Source organism: Neoarius graeffei, chromosome 8, assembly GCF_027579695.1.
Source record: "Neoarius graeffei isolate fNeoGra1 chromosome 8, fNeoGra1.pri, whole genome shotgun sequence".
NCBI lineage: Eukaryota > Metazoa > Chordata > Actinopteri > Siluriformes > Ariidae > Neoarius > Neoarius graeffei.
Genome location: NC_083576.1, coordinates 41,207,813 through 41,223,763, shown reverse-complemented (window position 1 = coordinate 41,223,763; position 15,951 = coordinate 41,207,813).

Here is a 15,951-nt window from a genome sequence, read left to right as displayed (position 1 = left end):
CCAGCGGGGAACCATCAGAGCCTTCTAGACCTTCAGAGAAGGCCCAAACATATCAGACATATAATTTTCAATGATAAATGTTACATTTAATTTATTTAATTCTTTAATATTTTCCTAATTTTATTATAATTATTCTTTTCTAATTTTATTTTGGCCTCATTTTCTATCAAATTTGCTTCAGAAATGTAAAGGTTACTTTCCTGAAAACATTAAATTGGAGTTATCCAATGAGGTTTTGTTTGTTTGTTTGTTTGATATCGCTCGGATGAGAAGAGTTTAGAGCTGGCTCATTCATTGGTTAGGACTTCGTTGCCAGGAGAGAAGGCCATGGCAGTGTCTGTTTATGTAGGAAGTGACAGATGAATTAACCAATCAGATTTTGATATCACCGTAGGGCTTCTCAAAGGCCACTGCGAGCTTAACCATGAGTCAGTGTGTCAGTGAAGTCACCTTCCAGCTGGTGTAGCGTTCGTCAGTAGTGTTAGCAAATGCTAATAAAGCTGTCAAGCCAGTGTGATCGAGAGTAAGTAGCACAGGCTAACAACTGAGAAACTAAAATTTCTGTCTCCAGACTCTTCTTCCACGCACACTTGCCCCAGAATTTTTCACTCATACTTAACTATTCATTTCCCAATGTAATTTACTTGGTTACTTTTAAAATCAACAGAGACAACTACACACAGTGGAGCTACCCGGCACCCTGCCGCTAATCCCTTGCAAAATATTTTTGCCCTGTTGCTTTTTTGGTGTGTCTGGCTAAGTTTTGACTGAGCTGAAGTCCCAGCTCTAATAGTAACATTTCGTCACTGACATACACACACTCTTTTCCAGTTTTTCGATGTCTGTTGGTATGTTGTCCTCTTGTAAATATGTGTGAAGAATATCTACTGAAGTTTTTGGTTGCCTTTCAGGTGTTCAACACATCTTTCTCATTCCCGGCAAACAAAGAAATGCTTCTGCGCATGCACAGCAAAAACTTTCTCATTGAATATTCACATGACCTCTGATGTGTGAGGTCATGTTGTCTTGACAACCATGCAATATCGTAAGCCATATTCAACGCTCCTTCTCCATTGGGGAGAGTGATGTAATACAGGCAGGATTAAGTGATATGCTAACAATATTGCATGCTATCAAACAAAATGAATGAAACCTGCTAGAAGGGAATATAATACATGTTTTTACCCCATCAAAAAAGTGTTCTGTATATATAATAATTTCCCATACTTCACTCCGACTGGATGCGCATTGTCAACATGACAAACCGATTCAAAAGTAAAATTCTTTTGATAGCCTTTTTTTGGGGGGTGGGGGGGCGTCTTTGTGTCCATATAATATAAAGAACGGTCCACAGCGGCACGAAGATATGAAGTTTATCTTCTAGTGTTGAAAATAATTTCACTTGTTTGCTCCACTCACTCTTGACTATATTCACCACTTGAAGATAAACTTCTTATCTTTGTGCAACCATGTAACATCCTCTATATATTGCATTACATTCCTATATCAGTACAAGTAGTAAATGCTATTTATTTGTTTTTGGTTTTTTTTACAGGATATATTTTATTAATGATTAATAATGATATAAAACCCAGGCTTTGTCTTAGCACCTGCAACAGAATGATTTTGAAATCAAGTGTTTTTATTGCAATTATTTATTTATTTATTTATCCTACAAATTGAAATGAAATAATTTTTGAAAAATTTCTTTTTGATCAATGTACTTCCAGAACAGTGTGGCAAACTTGCAATGAGCGTGTACCATTGTGCCAAGTATCCTTTTCAGATTTCTCTCACTAAAGTCAAAACCTTGCCACTGCCAAGCACTGATTTTAATGTACTAGTGCATCTAAAAAAATTAGAATATTGTGAAAAAGTTGTATATTATAGACTCATTACACATAAACTAAAATGTTTCAAGCATTTTTCTATTTTAATTTTAATCAGTATGGCATACAGTACAAAAACATTTAAAAAATCTCAAAATATTAGAATATTTAATTTCGAGTTTGAGTAACACAGTGTATCTCTCGGTCTAGTTCAGTACACACAACCACAATCATGGGGAAGACTGCTGACTTGACTGTTGTCCAGAAGATGATCACTGATGCCCTCCACAAGGATGGTAAGCCACAAAAGGTCATTGCTGAAAAGGGTGGCTGGAAAAGGTGCACAAGCAACAGGGATGGCCGCAGTCTTGAGAGGATTGTCAAGAAAAGTTGATTCAAGAACTTGGGAGAGCTTCACAAGGAGTGGACTGAGGCTGGTGTCAGTGTATCAAGACCCATCACGAACAGACATCTTCAAGAAAGGGAATACAACTTTCGCATTCCTAATATATCAAGCTACTCCTGAGCTAGAGACAATGTCAGAAGTGTCTTATCTGGGCTAAGGAGAGAAAGAAATGGACTGTTGCTCAGTGGTCCAAAGTCCTCTTTTCAGATGAAAGTACATTTTGCATTTAATTTGGAAATCACGGTTCTAGAGTCTGGAGGAAGAGTGGAGAGGCACAGAATCCAAGGTGTTTGAAGCCCAGTGTGAAGTTTCCACAGTCTGTGATGATTTGGGGTGCCATGTCATCTGCTGGTGTTGGTCCACTGTATTTTATCAAGTCCAAAGTCAACACAGCCATCTACCAGGAGATTTTCCATCTGCTGACGAGCTTTTTGGAGATGCTGATTTCCTTTTCCAGCAGGACTTAGCACCTACCCACAGTGCCAAAACTACTACCAAATGGTTTGCTGACCATGATATTACTCTGTTTGATTGGCCAGGCAACTTGCCTGACCTGAACCCCATAGAGAATCTATGGGGTATTGTCAAGAAGAAGATGAGAAACACCCGACCCAAAAATACTACAGATACGCTGAAGGCCACTATCAAAGCAACCTGGGCTTCAATAACACCTCAGCAGTGCCACAGACTGATCACCTCCATGCCACCCCGCATTGATACAGTAGTTCATGGTAAAGGAGCCCCAACCAAGTATTGAGTGTATAAATGAATATACTTTTCAGAAGTTAGACATTTCTGTATTGGAAATCCTTTTTTTTTATTGATCTTAGGGAATATTCTAATAATTTGAGATACTGGATTTCTGATTTTCATGAGCTATAAGCCATAATCATCAAAATTAAAACAATAAAGGCTTTAAATATTTCACTTTACATGTAATGAATATAGAATATATGAAAGTTTACCTTTTTGAATTAAATTATGAAAAAAGGAACTTTTTCATGGTATTCAAATTTTTTGAGATGCACTAGTATTTGTATTTGAGGCCAATTTCAAAATAAAATTCTCAGTTATGATAGGTCTCACACAGTTTATTTAGGTCAGTGTATTTCCAAGTCAGTTCAACAACATGGAAACAGGACTGTCGTAAAGGCTAAATGCATGTGAACAGCTTTTATGCATCATCTAATTTTCTGAAATGGTGTATATGCACCTCTAAATAGTTTGCGCAATTTTACAATTTGCTAGCATTAGAATTTTCTGTTTTACCATCGCAAGCTGAAATATATCAGAAATTGTATTGCATTATCAGCATTTATGGTATTTAGACTGTCTAAGGCCCCGGTCACACCGCCCGAACTTTGCTGGAGCGTTCCTGGAGCGGTGAAAAAAATTAATCACCGCTCGTAACCGTTCACCACCGTTTAACAAAAGTTGGCCCCCGTTAAAGCAACGCCGTATACGCTCGGCCACCGCTGATGTTTCTCGAGGGGCCCTCCTACCGCTCCGAAAGTTTTGAGCTGCACAAAATATTGCGAGCGGTGAGGAGGGGGCAATTTTCCGCCCCGGCAAAGTTCACCCCCGCTCCACCAACGCCCAGTCAAAGTTTGGCACCGCTAGACGCAAGTTCGTGGACGCTTGGGTCCGCTAGGACAACGCAGAAATCTTGAACGCTGGACCACCGCTGCTTCGCCAGCGTTGCCCGGGCGGCGATTAAACGTTGCACAAACTTCGGTGGAGCGGTTGTAAACGTTTTACGAGCGGACACGGGGTTGCTGGAATGGTGTCGGGCGTTGAAGCAGCTATCCATGGCGGCGATGAACTTTGGTTTGGCGTTGGTATAGAGGTGTCGGAGCGGGACCAGAATTTGGCTATAAATACGGGGAGAAATGGACCAGGAGCTCATTTGGAATCGAGCTGCCGTTGAGTTCAGACCTCATCTATATCGAATTTGCTCAAAGTTACAGTAAAACTGTATCACCATGGATGCTGAGAGACTTGCTATGATTGGTGCACTAGTCCAGCAGCAGAATCAGAACCTCCTCAGATTGCAACAAGCTGTTGACAGAAGGAGAAGAGAGAGAAGGAGAGACAGAGTTGTGTGGGTCAGACAGTGGATACTGAGAAGGCCTGAACATGGACTGTATGACAAGCTGATTTTGATTTGATTTTATTCGATCATAATGTAAAATGAAATACAAAATACATTAAAATCAGGATTACACAAGAAAGCGCAAGCACTTATTTCCATTGTGGTCCCATTAAAACACGTAAAACAGCAATGGCAACGTTATGATTAGACTTAATATTGACTCACTGTACTATGTAAATGGTGAAAATAATAATAATAACAACAACCACAATAATAAAATAATAATAATAATAATAATAAATTAACTTAAATTAACTAGACTAGTAGACAATGAAAATGTATTATATAGACTAGACTGGAATTTGATTATAAAATTTGATTTCAAAAAGTATGACTAGTACCTCTGGATAACAATTATAAAGTAAAATATATATATTGATAGTAAATATTAAATGATAATTAGATAATGATAAAGATAATATAATGGCAAATAATAACATTAAGAAAAAGAAAAAGACAGCAAAAACATAATAAAAATAGAAATAAACTGACTGACAGCAGACAATAAACAAAAAATAAAGTAATATGAATGATAATAAAAAAATATAAAGTAATATGAATAATAATATTAATAACAAACGTTTTTATAGATAGAAATATGATAATAAGATCAACTAAACAACAGTGAAAAAAGGGAAAAAGCTATACAGACAACAGTGGAGCTGATGGTGGAGCTTCTATCAAAAATCTATCAGAACTTGTATCAAAACGATCCGTTCAGCTCCGTAGTCACAAGCGGTATGCTGCTAAACCAACTTTATACCCCCGCCGAGCCAAAGCCCGCATGCGCAGAACGCCGCTATACCAACGCTCGCGTCACCGCTCGCTACCGCTAAACCAACACTAAAGCAACGCCGGCTTCAGCGGTGCACCGCTAAGCCAACGCCCGTGTTTTTGATTTTTTTCCCATTTTGTGCGCAGTGACGAGCGTTGTCGAAATTCGGCCCCCCCTCCCTACCGTTCAAGGAACGCTCCAGCAAAGTTCGGGCGGTGTGACCGGGGCCTAAATACCATAAATTGTCACATTGTCTCTTGCTAGAGGGTATGCACTGATGTCATCGTATGCGGATGTCACTGAGTGGTGACATTAACATTCAGCTTGAATGCTGCAAAAACCTAAATGGATTTTTTTTTTAATTTAAAAAGTTTATCCATCTTTCCTTTCCCCTCCATACAGTGAATATAAAAAGTCTACACACACCTGCAAAAATGGCAGGTTTTTTGTGAGCAAGAAACCAAGACAAATCCTGTCAGTGCTTATTCCACCTTAACCCAAAATTGCAATCTATACAAAGAAGGTGAAAACAAATCAGAAACTGCTTAGTGAATAAAAGAAAAAGAAAATCGCACACAAACCTGGTTGCATTAGTGTGCACACCCCTAAACTAATACTTAGTTGAATCACCTTTTGATTTTATTACAGCACTAGGTCTGTTTGGGTAAGAGTATCAGTTTGGCACATCTGAACTTGGCAATTTTTGCTCACCGTTCCTTGCAAAAGTTTAACAAATCTGTCAAATTGTGAGGACTTCTCCTGTGCACAGCTCTCTTCAGGTCACCCCACAGATTTTCAATTGGATTTAGGTCTGAGCTCCGGCTGGGCCATTCCACAACATTTGATCCTCTTTTGGTGAAGCCACTGCTTTGTTGATTTAGATATATGCTTTGGGTCATTGTCATGCTGAAAGGTGAAATTCCTCTTCATCTTCAGCTTTCTAGCAGATGCTTAAAGGTTTTGTGCCAAAATATACTGATATTTGGAGCTATTCATGATTCCATCCAGCTTGACTAAAGCCCCAGTTCCAGCTGAAGCAAGGCAGCCCCAGAGCATAGTGCTGCCTCCACCATGCTTCACTGTGGGTATGGTGTTCTTTTGATGATGTGCTGTGTCAGTTTTCTGCCAAACATACCTTTTGGCCAAATAGGTCTCATTGGTCTCATCAGACCATACCACATTTTTCCACATAGTTGTGGAGACTGGATATGACTTTTTGCAAAGTTTAGCTGGGCTTCAATATTTTTCTTTGTGAGGAAAGGCTTTCATGTCTTGCTACCCTACCCCACAACCCAGACATATGAAGAATATGACTGATTGTCGTTACATGTAGGGAACAACCAATACTTTCCAGGAAATCCTGCAGCTCCTTTAATGTTGCTGTAGGCCTCTTGGTGGCCTCACTGACTAATTTTTCTCCTCGTCTTCTCATCAATTTTGGAAGGATGTCCTGATCTTGGTAGAGTCACTGTTGAGCAATATTTTCTCCACTTGTTGATAACTGTCTTCATTGTGCTCCATGGGATGTTTAATGCTTTGAATACTTTTTTGTACCCCTGTCCTGATAATGTCTTTCAGTGATGAGATCCTGTTCATGTTTTGAAAGCTCTTTGCGGACCATGGCTTTGGGAGTATGACGCAACCAAGAGGATATCAGAATAATTCTACAGGAACAGCCAAACTTTATCTGCGGTCACTTGGAGCCACTTTAATTGATGTGAGGTGTATACTAACTGCTATTTAAGATGAGACTGAATGTGATTGATTGATTCTGAACACCAGCCACATCCTTGATTATTTAAGGGTGTGCACAGTTATGCAGCCAGATTTTTGTATAGTTTTTATTTTCTTTTTTTTTTACCCTCAGCAGTTTCTCATTTTTCACCTTCTTTGTATAGATTGCAATTCTGCAATAAAGGTGGAATATGTTCTGACAGGCTTTATCTTGGTTTCAGTTTTCATTCTTAAAAATCCTGCCATTTAACAGGGATGTATAGACTTTTTATATCCACTGTATCCATTCTGGGGCTCCGTAATACTCCATTCTGTCTAAAGACACAGCTCAATTTAATAAAAGCACCTCACACGTCATCACTAGTTAACATTACACTTACTCTGATGGCAACAGATTAACTAGTAGATATGGTATAAACATGGTTAAAATGCCTAAATATATATTGTTTAATTTGAAGTTCAAATTTACCTTAGAAATAAAGGAGTTCTGAAATGTTGTTGACCTTCATTTTATGCTTTATAAAATATCAATTCAGGCACCATTTAGGAACCAGCACCTTTTTTTTTTTAAAGTATGGTTTTAGCACTGGTATCGGGGATGAACAAATGATACTCGACCATACTAATAACTCTTAACATATTTTTCCTCATATGTGAAAAAGTAAGTTGTCATCTCAAGAAAATGTTTATGATGAGAAAAATAAATTGTGATCATGGGAAAACAACTTTATGTCAAGAAAACTTATTTTCTTTTGTTGAGGTCACAAGAAAAATAAGTTGTGACTTGTGAAAACAACTTTTGTTATCTTTCACAAGGGGGAAAAAAGGAAAAACATTTTTTTCTGGACATCTGTACAGTGGACCTAATTTACTGCAATTTCTCATGGTTCATTTATTGAATATATTAAACTTTTTTACACTTTTTTTAAACTTTTGTTGCTGACCATTGTTTTGCAAGACTTGAATATTACAATAATATTACAAATGTACTACCAACAAATTACTTCTGATGTTTCAAAGCATTTAGCTTGGATGGTTTGATTTCCACAAAGGTGCAACCAAATTACAATCAACGTGCAGCTTATTCATGCTACACTAGATTTCACTTATTTAGTAAGAGTTGGTCCTTCACTTGACAAAACAGGAACATTTTTTATTTTACTTTTTATGGCATTTGGCACATGTCCTCATCCGGCGTTGACTTAGTGACCTTACATTTATTGACCTGAGTAGTTAAGAACCTTGCTCAAAGGTCCAAAATTGGCAGGTTGGTGGTGATGGGATTTGAACGATCCAATATTCTAATCAGCAGTCCAGTGTCTCAATCATTTGAGCTACCACTTCCCCTACGACTGAACACACTTGATAAAGTCCTTTGAGTTCCTCAAAGCCCCTGCATCTGAATGTGGAGATAGTGTGGTCTTGATGTAACTTGACCTTGCCCCCCAACCCAACTTATTTGCAATACATATAGGTAGCAAGATGTACACAGATTAAAGTGACAATGTTGTCAAGTGTGGTTGAATAGATCTCATTAATGTGAATCAGTGAAAAACAGCTTATCTGTGGCAGAATTTTTCCAGCTACTTTATTTTTTGAAATTACAACTGTTCATGTAGTAGGGCACATCTATCTCTTACAACATGGATAAGTAATTGTCAAAATTTGCAACAATTTTTTTGTGTGTTTAGGGTATTTAACACAAATGTGCTGGTGTTTTGCTTCTTAAACATGCTAAAATTGAGAGTGCATAGTATTACTATGCATTTATTTGCCATTCTTTCATGTTTTCAGCATCACCCATTTTCAGTTAATTTGCATTTCATGCAAAACCTATTTTTAATTTTTTTTTTTTAATCCTAGGATTTTTTTGGTCATAATTTTGATGTGAAACTACTCAGCAGTGTGTGACACTCACTAATGTTCAAAGACGTTGACATTTTATAAACAGTATGGCCACCACATGTCAATTTCTAATGAAGCAGTGCCTGATTTACTTAAACAGCTATAGGGTTTCACTGAAATGCAGCCACCAAAATTGATATAGTAGTTCGCTCCCATATCCCACTCACTACTCAGGCAAATGAAATGACCTGTACCAACCAGAAGAGGGTGCCATAATAAATGAATTTACCTTCTGGTTTATGGACCCTTTTCAGTCACGTGACCTTCGTAAACGCGACCGCCATTTTGGACATGTAGTGGACTTCGGCTCAAATCGGTTTGAATGCGAGGAAGGCGACAAACATAGAAAAAGGAGCGAGATGCAGAAAACTGTATTTACTAGTTTACTGTAATTATGATCTGGCAGCTATTTACACCGGATCCAGTGTAAATAGCTGCCGGAGCCAACGTCCGGCCGGGCCGCGAGCGAGCGCGCGCCGGCTCCGCGGCCGCCGGCTCCGGCCGGGCCGCGAGCGAGCGCGCGCCGGCTCCGCGGCCGCCGGCTCCGGCCGGGCCGCGAGCGAGCGCGCGCCGGCTCCGCGGCCGCCGGCTCCGGCTGGCTCTGCGAGCGAGCGCGCGCCGGCTCCGCGGCCGCCGGCTCCGCGAGCGAGCGCCAGCTCCACGGCCGCCGGCTCCGGCCGGGCCGCGAGCGAGCGCGCTCCGGAACCTCGGACGTTGGCTCCGGCGGCTATTTACACTGGATCCGGTGTAAATAGCTGCCAGATCATAATTACAGTAAACTAGAATGGAATGTTAAGAGCAATGTAATGCCTTTTCTGGCTAATTTTATTCGTCTTACCTCCAACAAAGTGGTCACTACACAAGCGTTGGTATGCCGCTATCCGTCTTCTCCGTCGGTCAGCATCTACCGGGATCCGATAAAATGATAACCCTTGCCTTGTTTGTTGATGGTTACTACATCCAGGTGCACAACAATATAGTGGCATGATGGAAGTCTTGCTGAAAATAAACACTTTCTTTGCTGCCGTTCCTCAGTGCTGGCTGTGGTAAACTACTGGTAGTACACGTCCAAAATGGCGGCCGCGTTTGTCATGACGTCACGTGAAAAGGGTCCATACCTTCCCAACTGTAGGGTAAAACTACTTATAACAGCCGAATACCTGAGTCCTCCAACATCTTTTTGCTATAATGGTTTCTGCCATCTTTAACTTTATTGAATTTTTTCATCTGATCAGCATGAAATATGAAATCTAGCAAACAGAGTTTGTTTGAATTTGATTCGCCAAAACATTTGGCCTCTACAGGTTAATGAAATTTAATCCAGTGCATGTATGTAGGATGGCATAGTGGTGCATTGGTTTGTACTGTTGCCTCACAGCAAGCAGGTTCTGGATTCAAACCTGCCAGATGACTGGGGCCATTCTGTGTGGAGTTTGCATATTATCCTCGTGCTTGTATGAGTTTCCTCCAGGTGCTTCACTTTGCTCCCACAGTCCAAAGACATGCACCATTCAGCTACAGATTCATTCTGTACACCGAGGAGATTGGACCGCAGCCTCTAGTAAGGCTAAAGCGGGAGGTGTGTGTTTATTAAGAACTCTTGGTGTGGAGATATACAGACTGTCTATAAGCGCTGTTCGCCAGATGTGGAGCTGTTACTGCTGAAATGCCGCCCCTATTATTTACCAAGGGAATTCATTGCTGTGTTTTTGGCCGCTGTTTACGTCCCCCCGCGAGCTAACTCTACGTCAGCACTCAGCAAACTCCACGATGACATCAGCGTGTTAGAGACGGCTCATCCTGTCGCTGTTTTTATTATTGCCGGCGACTTTAATCAGTGCAATTTAATGCCTACTGTTTGAACAGTTGTAAATGGAGCTATAAAAAGGTGTATAATGTAGCTAATCCCTACAAATTAAGTTATCTATTCACAGGAACAGTTCCGAACTGGAAGAGAAGTAGGATAGTTCGATTGCTTCAGGAGATCAGGGTGTTTGGAGATTTTCTCCTTAGGGTTCTATCAGAAGAAGGAGCAGTGTCTGCAGGAGAATTGCAGAAAAGCACAGAAAGGACATGGTTCAACCCAAAGAGCAGGTGGTTCGAAGTGAGAGAAAGAAGAAGCAACTGATATTCGAGGGGCTCCTGACCTGGAGTCTCTTAATACGTCTACTTCTGTAATGGGGCACAGTACAAAGTTCAAGTTCAAAGTGTTTATTGTCATATGCACAGTAAGGACATGTCCACTTGCACAATGAAATTCTTAGTTTGCTGTCCACCATGAATGCCAATTACAAATAAATAAATAGGCGGAAGAAGTAATACAAAGTAAGGTAATATAGTGCAAAAAGAAAAGCAAAAGCAACACAAACAAAAACACCCAGTGTAGTACAAAATAAAGGTTAATGTAGTGCAAAATAGGTAATGTAATACAAAAATAAGGCAATGATCAGATGTAGCAGCAGAAGGGCAGTAATGTGCAAATATGTGCAAACAATGTAATCAGATGTAAACAGTCAAGGAACAGCAGCAAAAACGGCAGTAATGTGCAAATAGATGTAAACAGTCAAGGACAGTTTACAGGGAGGTAATCCATGGTTATAGACTCCTGTCAGCTCAAGTGAACTTTCCACCATTCACACATACACAGAAGAGCCAAGGGAACCAAAGTCCTCTGCAATAGACTTCATTTTTGACTGATATACTGACTAACAGAGACCAAGACAATCACATGCAAAGGGTATAAAGGGAGTCAGAAAGACAATATGGTGACATTGAAGACTCTCGGTGGGGAGAAGCATTATCAAATAAATGGTATAGGTGGGCCCAATTCGCTGTAACAGATATGAATATGACTGGCTGTATAGTGTGTACTCCTTCACCTCTGACAAAAAAGTAGTTGTGGTTCCAAATCCTCATAGTTACAAGGAGTGTGCAACATTTCAGTAGAAATTGTCATTTAGGTGTGAGAGACGGATCGTTTTGTCCCGCTGTTTGTTTGACTTATCTCAGTCATCCAGAGTATCAGAAATATTTTAAGAGATCACAATCAGAGCATTTTTTAACATAGTTACTGGGAGACCAAATGGTCTCCCAGTGGCCAGATTTGGTCTCCTAGTCAATGCCAAACCAGCTTCACTGGGAGACCAAATTTTAAACCAAGTTATGTCTTATAATTTGGTTCAATCAGTTGCAATTAATTAACCAAGTACCATGTAAGTATACATTTAACAAGGAAAATGAAGATCTATGTTATAAGATATACACACAAGATCATGTTGGTTAAGAAAAACAAAACTAAAATTAGGTTACTGAGATGGCTGATGTCAGAACCCGATGTCATTACTGTGTAACTTTGGCCAAGTTTACATTAGACCGTATCTGTCTCGTTTTCTTCGCGGATGCACTGTCCGTTTACATTAAAACGCCTGGAAACGCCGGGAAACAGGAATCCGCCAGGGTCCACGTATTCAATCCAGATCGTGTCTGGTCCGGTGCTGTGTAAACATTGAGAATACGCAGATATGCAGATACGCTGTGCTGAGCTCTAGCTGGTGTCGTCATTGGACAACGTCACTGTGACATCCACCTTCCTGATTCGCTGGCGTTGGTCATGTGATGCGACTGCTGAAAAATGGCGCAGACTTCCGCCTTGTATCACCTTTCATTAAAGAGTATAAAAGTATGAAAATACTGCAAATACTGATGCAAATACTGCCCATTGTGTAGTTATGATTGTCTTTAGGCTTGCCATCCTTCCACTTGCAAGTGGTAAGTGATATGCACTGAGATCACACACACAGCGGCTCAGTCCCGAATCACTGCTCGTGCGCTATACTCGCGCGCTCTGTGAGCTGCGCAGGGCCGGAGTGCGCACCCTCCAGAGGGCACTCGCTGTTCAGGGCGGAGTGATTTGGAGCGCAGGATGCCTGCGGAGCCGAGCGTATCCGTGTATTGGTGTTGCTGTGTGCACGCGAATCGTGTATTGGTGTTGCTGTGTGCACACTAATCGTTTTAAAAACGTTAATCTGATGATCCACTGATACGGTCTAATGTAAACCCCACCTTTGAGTGTCTTTGACATAACATTTGTGCTTGGTAATTGCTCTTGATAGCTGTGTAGTCACTGTAGTGTGTTTGTCTGTATGGTGATTGGTGAACCATTTTGCAGCCGCATGGACTCTGGGGCCTGTGATTGTATTGCCCAGACCAGTTGGTCTCCTAGTGGAAAATCCTTAAAAAATGCTCTGATCACAATGGGCAGAATATTGTAAGAACATGAATGTAAGTATCGATCCAAGGCTTGTAGAAGTTCCAGAAAATTATATAATTGTCAGGTACGAGGTAGGCGGATGTAAATGCAGAAGTATATATTTAATAACAACATGCAAACATGGCGGCACGATGGTGTAGTGGTTAGCGCTGTCGCCTCACAGCAAGAAAGTCCTGGGTTCGAGCCCCGTGGCTGGCAAGGGCCTTTCTGTGCGGAGTTTGCATGTTCTCCCCGTGTCCGCGTGGGTTTCCTCTGGGTGCTCCGGTTTCCCCCACAGTCCAAAGACATGCAGGTTAGGTTAACTGGTGACTCTAAATTGACCGTAGGTGTGAATGGTTGTCTGTGTCTATGTGTCAGCCCTGTGATGACCTGGCGACTTGTCCAGGGTGTACCCCGCCTTTTGCCCGTAGTCAGCTGGGATAGGCTCCAGCTTGCCTGCGACCCTGTAGAACAGGATAAAGCGGCTAGAGATAATGAGATGAGATGAGAACGTGCAAACATGCAGGCAAACAGTCCAAATTGGCAGGCTAAATCCAAAATGTTAGACATGCAAAGGGTCGGGTGAGGCACAAACAGAATATCAGAGGCAAAGTGAGAATGAGAAACAGGCACAAGAAACAGGAAAAAAGGCTCGGTAATGTGTCCTGACGTAGCGTAATACTTCGCAGTGATGCTGCATCTGAACAGTCCTTAAATAGGTGCACATCTAGCTCCTTAATTAAGTTCAGGTGTGCCTCATTAACGGCTTGTGTGCTGAAGTCCGCTCAATGCGCATGCAGCCCGGGGCGCACCTTATGCGCTACAGTGCACAGGACTGACAATAATAAAGTGGAACATCATGTATGAGTCTCTTAAAAAATCACAAGGTATTCATAACGTAGGAGAATTTTGAGGTAATTGTAAAGTAATCTGGCAGTTAGATTTTGACTGGTCATGGAATGGAGACACTCCTATGAGAGCCTCAAACCAAGGAGCTGGGACTTGACAGAGTAGAAAAAAATGTAACACTTCCAGAAGAAGGCTGTAAAAGATAGAATTGGGTTTTACTCTTAATACGTCCTTATATGGAGCAGACTAAAGTAGTAGCAGACTTTTACTGGTTGTGTGGAGGCAGAAAACTTGGAGCAAGTCTGCTAATAGATTGGAAGGGAATTTGTGCAAGAGTCAGAGCTGTACAGAGGGTTTTATTTCTGAACTGGGAAAAAGATTCAGATGAACAGATTGAAACTTAGCCAAGGAGACAAAGGAGAGACTATAAATCAGATCCTAAAGTTTATTTGGATACAATAGCCCAACCAAGGGGTATTCCAAAATAATTTAAGTCTAGAAGCAAGATTTTATCAGGACTTGAGTGTATCTTTGTATGGCCTACTGTTAATAAGAATGTAGACTGGATTGATTATAATTACTATAACCAGCAGAGATTCAGTAATTACACAGATTCTGCTCTTAGTGCATTGGGAGTGCAATTAGATGCTACTAACAGGATGACATGGCAAAATAGACAAGCTCTAGATTGGTTGTTAGCCAAAAAAGGAGGCATTTGTGTAATGTTTGGAGATCAATGTTGCACATTTGTACCTAATAATACAGCTCCAGGAGGTTCATTCACAGAAGCCATGACTAAGTTGCATAATTTAAAGACAGAGGTGACAGAGAATACAGGACATGACTGACATGTCTGGGACTGGTTCAAAATGACTTTGGGGAAATGGGGGGCTGCATCAGCCAAAATAGGGATAGTAGTTCTGACCACTTTAATTGTACTGGGTTTAGTATTGTGTTGTGTAATACCTGTTTTTAAGTCTCTAGTCACAAAGACTATAACTAAGACTGTGACTGGACAAATGCCTGTTTTGCCCATATTGGAGGCGGATAGGTTACTGAGGGGTGAAGTGTTTGGAGATTTGGGTGACAGTAACTCTGATATGTATTCTGATTGTTCTGAATCAGAGGGAGAAGAAGAGTCTCAGTTAGAGGGTGAGGTTATTATAACACTGTATTAATGGAATCTTCTCATCTTGACATGTAGTAATGTTGAAGTAATATCTGAATATATTTTTGTATTGCTTCAAGTCAATTGCTACTTCTAGTGTTTTTAGCATTTACAGAATTTTAGATTACAATTTTAAATTGTAAAGGTCAGCTGGGGGTGCTGCTATACCCAGATGCTGAGTGCATTATCGTGTATAATATTACAGGTAGTGCAGGAATTTTGTCCTCTTATTGATCTGAATGAAGATGGAGGTTTTTGCCCACACCTGGTGGATGAGTGTCCCTCTCTGACCTTGAGATAGGTACTTGTTGAATATTAATGTATGATGTCATGACTGGCGATTTTGTGTGATATGAAGAATTGTGACTTGGAAACTTTTGATCTGTGGGACTTGTTCCCAGAACGCGGAGTGATTTTTGACGATGAGGTGTGTTCGTGCATCGATGAATGGAGCCCAGATGAAGTGCTAGTAACCTCTCTCTGGGTTCCCAACTGTCCCTCAACATGGCGCAAAGTCACATGGGACAGAAGAGCGACTGGAAGAGCAAGAGGACGTGCCAACATCATGAAGGATGGGACTGATTTAATTGAGTGCTTTATGCTTATCAACTAGATGGACTCAAATATTCCTACTATTTTTAGTTTGCTAGTCTACACACTGCACTGATTCTGTATTACCTATGCACATTTTTCACTGTATTATGATTTTGTATTTTGGGTATTGTGACATAGCTGTAGCCTGACTTATCACTCAGAAAGGGGGAATGTGAGAAGATTTTATGTCTCTGGGGCCTCAGAATGTGTTTGAGAATGTCTCATAGGATTTCTGTCTCTGGAGCATCAGAGGTGTTAGGATTCTTGTCTCTGGAGCCACATATTTCTTA